The following is a 5,968-nucleotide window of genomic DNA, read 5'->3' on the forward strand; positions in this document are numbered from 1 at the left end:
TTTGAGCTGTGGTGTTGGAGAAGTGTATTCTAGAAAATGAACAAGGAGGACAGAAGAATTAATGCCTTTGAGCTGTGGTGTTGGAGAAGTGTATTGAACATTCCACAGACTGCCAAAATAACAGCCAAATATGTCTTGGAGAAAGTAGACAGAGTGCTCTTAGGAGACAAAAAATGATAAAGATTCACCTCACATGCTTTGGACATGTTGCTAGGAGGGGCTATTTTTTGGAGAGGGATATAATGCTCAGAAAGGCAGCGGGTTAGCCAAGGAGATGAAGACACCTCAACCAAGTGGACTGGTTGCCACAGTGGGCTCTGGTATGTCAGGAAGTATGAGGATAGCCCAGGAGAAGACAAGGTTCAGATTTGTTCATAAAGTTGCTGTAAGTTTTACTTGACAGTACCTAATAACATCAACCACCATTTTTTATCAGAATAACTCTTCAACTGCTTCATGGGTCATTTGGTTTAATTTCTTTCACTGCTGGGGAAATTAAGTTTATAAGAAAGATTATTTCAATTCTTTTGAATGAAGTCTGCTGTTGTTGTTGTTATGTGCTGTCGAGTCACTTGCGACTCGAAGTACTTCCCCAAGTACCGATCTCTCCTTACAACATGTCCAAAGTATGTTAGAGGGAGCCAACCAGTTTAACCCTTTCCAGGATGATTCTATTTGTTTTCTTAGCAGTCTATGGTACTCTCTATACTCTTCTCCAGCACCACAGGTCAAAGGCATCAATTCTCCTTCTATCCTCCTTGGTCATTGTCAAACTCTCTGATGCATAATAAGTGATTGCAAAGATCATGGCCTGTATCAGACGAACCTTACTCTCCGGAAAGACACCATTGCTCTTCAGTACTTTGGAGAGGTCCCTAACAGCAAACTTTCCCATGGCAATATGTCTTTTAATTTCCTGGCTACTGGTGCCAAGAGTGTTGACTGTGGAGCCAAGCAAACTAAAGCGGTGAAAAATCTCAATCTCTTCACCATCCATCCTGATGCTGCCAATTGGCCCAATGGTGAGAATCTTTGTCTTCTTGACACTGAGCCTCAATCCATATAGAAGGCTTCAGTCCTTGACCCTCTCCAGCAACTGCTTCAGGTCCTCCTCAGTTTCAGTAAGCAGGGTTGTGTCATCTGCATAACGCAGATTGTTGATAGATCTCCCACCAATCCTATTGCCACATTTCTCCTCATAGAGCCCAGCCTCCCAGATAATCTGTTCTGCATACAGGTTGAAAAGATATGCAGATAGGACACATCCCTGGGGTACGCCCTTCCCAATTTTGAGCCATGCAGTGTCCCCTTGCTCTGTTCTGAGGACTGCCTCCTGGTCCAAGTATAGGTTTCGCGTTAGCATGATCAAGTGTTCTGGTATTCCCATTCTTCTCAGAGTCAGCCACCGTTTGTTATAATGCACACAGTCAAATGCCTTTGCATAATCAATGAAACACAGATAAACATTTCTCTGGTATTCCCTGCTTTCAGCTAATATCCATCTAACATCAGCTGTCCCTAGTACCACGTCCCCCTCTAAACTCAGCCTGGATTTCTGGCAGTTCTCTGCTGATGTGCTGTTTCAGTCATTTTTGGATAATCTTCAGTAAAATCTTGCTTAGTTCTTGTGGCTTCCTGCTCAAAATTTATTCTTTTTTTTTTTCTGGATTGCAAACTATTCACTTCTCTATTACTCTGTAACCTATCACATAGGATTTTGTACTCAGCAGAGCAGTAAGATTTGTATTGATATGCATAGTAAGAGATATGGGAGCATGGAGGACATGTCTGACCTCATGGCAATTGTTTTTGTGTTACTGTTGCTGTGGACGGGCACAGTTTTCCTCTGTGAAATTGATAAAGTTTAGATACGGTTGTCTCCATGTAGTCCCTTTTCCTTTTACAATCCTAAAAGGAACACTATAAAAGAAGATACATAAAACTTGCTATAATGTAAAATCAGAATGAACCCCCTCAGAACGCAGTGTTATGTAAGAAAAAACATTCATACAATAATTGTAATTTTAAAAAACTGAATTGTCACCTGGAATTTTGTTTACTGTAAATAACTAATAACTATGGCATTTATAAAAGAACTTAGCGGGAAATAATATAAAAAGAGAGAGGAAGTGTTAGCATAAATAAGAAAGAATTGGGGGAAACTCTCAAATATTTAAGATAAAGTTGCAATAAAGGAGAAAATATGTTGATAAACAACAACAAAAGTATATATACAGAATATCAATAACAAAAGTAACAAAGTGAATTGGAAATTTTTAAAAGTTGAAGAATATTAGAAGAAATGACAGACACTGGAGACCAGAAAAAAAGGAGATAAAGACTACAGTACAGACTATATTACTAGAATGGCAATTTTAAAAGTACTATCTACTTAAATTTTTAACTCAGAAAAATTTTGAGCAGGAAACCAAGAGAACTAAGTCACAAGTCATTAAAAACAAGTTAGCTTTAAATATATTCTTGGAAATAGTGTGAAGATGAAGGAACAATAATTAAGAAGACAATGGAAATGAATACTTTTTTATCCAATCAAGAGGTGATAAGAAACGTTGTGTCTTAAACCATCAAACAGTGAACCTAATCTTCTTTGACGTATTCATAAGAAATATGTTTTAATGTAAACCTAGGCAAGGGAAAAATGAAAAACTTTGCTCAAAGACTAGAGGCTAAAACTCTATAAAAGGTAGGGATCATGTGTCATGGGGTATTCTTTGCATGGATAAACAGATAAATAACAAACTAATTTTATTTAAGCCTGAAATTATTAGAAAATGCTTTCACCTGCAGTTAATTGATGGAAAGGAGGACAGAGAGGAAGAAAAAGAGTTAAAGTTATTTTCATTATTTTTCACTGAAGGATGTAAGAGGAAACTCTCCAAAGAATATAAAAGGTTCATAATTTATAAAGTGTCTAATTATAAAGAATACCACCACTAAGATAAAAATCCACAGATTTTTAAATAGAATACACAGGGCCAGGTAAAGGCATATCAAGATAAAACAACCAATAAACCAGAGACAACTTTTTAATTAAAGAAAAATGCAGCATAAAATTAAATGATTGATAAATGATTCAAATGACCTCTGTGGTAGTAGTTACAAAAATTATACCTACACTAATAAAAGGGAAAAGTAACTATGATTTATTGAAAAGATTAAAAAAATGTTAACTTTGAAAATGATTATGAAGACTAATTAAATCAGTTAAGGATAGAGTTGAATACAAAATTGTTCTTGTAATAAATAAAGAACATCTAATAGAAAGTACCTATTTGTGCTTTATTGACTATGCAGAGGTGTTTGTTTGACTGTCTGGAACATGACAAGTTGTGGCTGATACTGAGAAGAGTGGGAATCCCAGAGCTCTTCATTGTGCTCCTGTGGAACCTATACCTGGACCAGAAGGCTACTGTGTGAACAGAGTAGGAGAGAAATGCATGGTTAAGAATTTGGAAGGGAGTGTGCCAGGGTTGCATTCTATCTCCATACCTATTAAATCTGTATGCTGAACAAATGATCTAAGAAGCTGGACACTATGAGGAAGAGTGTGGCATCAGGATTGGAGGGAGATTTATCAATAACCTACATTATGCAGATGACACAATTATCCCTGCTGAAAGTCAGGAGAACCTGAAATACTTCTTTTAGAAGATCAAGGGTGCAGCCTTTAGTATATAATGTGTCTCAATGTTAAGAAAACAAAGACTCTTACCACTGGACTGTTGGGTCCAAAGTTAATATCCTTGATCCCAGCAGTTAGTAAATAAGGAGACACATTGCACTGGGAAAATCTGCTGCTAAGGGCCTTTTCAAATTATTGAGGATTAGTGATGTCGTTTTGAAGACTAAGGTGCGTCTGACTCAGGCCATGGTCTTTCTGATTACTAGCTATGTATCCGAGAGCTGGACAATGAACAAGATTGACAGAAAGATAATTGATGCCTTTGAGCTATGGTTTTGGTGAAAAGAACTGGATATTCCAGGTACGGCCAAGAGAACAAACAGATATGTCTTGGAGGTGGTATAGCCAGAGTGCTCTTTGGAGACAAGAATGAAGAGGCTTTGCCTCACATACTTTGGACATGGTGCTATTTCTTGGAAAAGGACATGATCTTGGGAAGGATGGAGGGTCCGCTAAGGAGAAGAGGAAGTGTGAGGATGACATAAGATAAAACAGGGTTCAGATCTTTTGTTCATAGAGTTGATACAAGTCATGCTTGACTTGACAGCACCTAACAAAAACAACAACAAAAGAGAGTATAGAGGCCATGCACTTTCTGATTAAAAAAAAACATTAGACAAGGTGAGAAAACAAATTGAACTTTTAAAGGCCTAAAAAGTAATGATGTTACTTTCAGGAATAAGGTCAGCCTGATGACTCATGATGTAGTAAGGTTCATCTCTTTTGTTTCCAGGGTCATTTTGAGCTGTAGTCAACTTGAAGACAGTTAATGAAAGTATATGCATGTGAAAACTGGACAATAAGTAAGGAAGACTAGAGAAGAGTTGATGCCTTTGGATTCTGATGTAAGTGAATACTATTTAACATATAGTAAACTACCAAACTGAGGTTACTTGGAGTTGCTGTGATACTGAACACTGTGTCACTGGTGTGTCAAATGCCATAACGGTTACGCATGGTGGGCAGTGTTTGGTGGAACTCCCAGATTGTGGCAGGCTTGGAAGCAGGAGTGGCATCCACTTCCCAAACAACACGCCTCTGGAAATGTTATGAACTTAAAGACATGACAATAGTTATAAACAGGGTCAGGTCTCTTGCTCACAGGATCATTATGAGTCATGCTCAAATTTGATGACACTTAACAGCCACAACAACAACAAACTACAAACCCCCCTTCAAAAAAAAATTGGTCTTGGGTAGAATTTGTAGTCAGAATTTTCCTTTGAGAGAGGGATGTTGATACTTTATCTCATAATTTTTTTAACATAAGAAGGGACCAATCCCTGGAGAAAGAGATAATATTTTGTAAAATAAAAGGTCAGTAAAAAAGAGGAAGGCTCTGAGTGAAGTGGATTGAAACAGTGGCTGAAATAAATAATGGCTCAGGTATAGCAACCAGTTGTGGAGATGGCTCAGAACCAGAGTGTATTCATTTGTGGATAAGATGTCACTGTAAGTTGGAATTGACACCAGGCCACCTACCAACAACAATTCTTCTTTATTGTATGTATTCCCATGACTGAAATTTAGTTAATGTGCACTGACATAGTTAGGCAGACAGTTTACAGCCATCTTTTGGGTTGATAGGTTATAGCTCATAATATACCAAACTCGAATCCCACTTCTATCAAATTGATTTCAGCACATAGGATAGATCTTTATAGAAAGAGAGTAGAATTGTCCCATAGTGTCCCATAGTGTTTTCTAGGTAAATCTTTATGGAAGCTATATCTTCGCCCTCTAGAACAACTTGTTATATCTTCCCCCAGTTGAACAACTTGTAAGTTCAAATTGCCAAGCTCTTTTTTTTTTTAGTAACTGAAATATTTAACCACAGGCTCATTAGAGTTTAATACTCTACTAGTTGTTAAATATTTGCAATTTTGCCTTTACAATAGAGCCAATGTTTCATTACCATATAATTTTTCTGCTTTTTTCAGCAAACACCAAACTTGTAAATAAGCATTATTGTCGTTGTTATTGTTAAGTGACGTTGAGTTGCAAGAGACTCATAGCGACTCTATGAAGGAGAGTCCTCGACGCTTGGGTGCTTTTCATACTCTCTCCAAGTTCATAAGGTTTCCGGAGGAAAGCTATTATGGAAGTGGATGTCACACCTCCTTCCAAAAGTTAGCACTGTTGTTGTGGTTATGTGCCGTCGAGTCATTTCAGACTCATAGCGACCCTATGCACAACAGCCCTAAACCCTGCTCTATCCTGCGCCAACCGCACCGCCTCTGACACACCCATCCCCATTACCCCAGT

Source organism: Elephantulus edwardii, unplaced genomic scaffold (assembly GCF_000299155.1).
Source record: "Elephantulus edwardii isolate Elephantulus edwardi_28Jun2011 unplaced genomic scaffold, EleEdw1.0 scaffold00147, whole genome shotgun sequence".
In the NCBI taxonomy this organism is placed as follows: domain Eukaryota; kingdom Metazoa; phylum Chordata; class Mammalia; order Macroscelidea; family Macroscelididae; genus Elephantulus; species Elephantulus edwardii.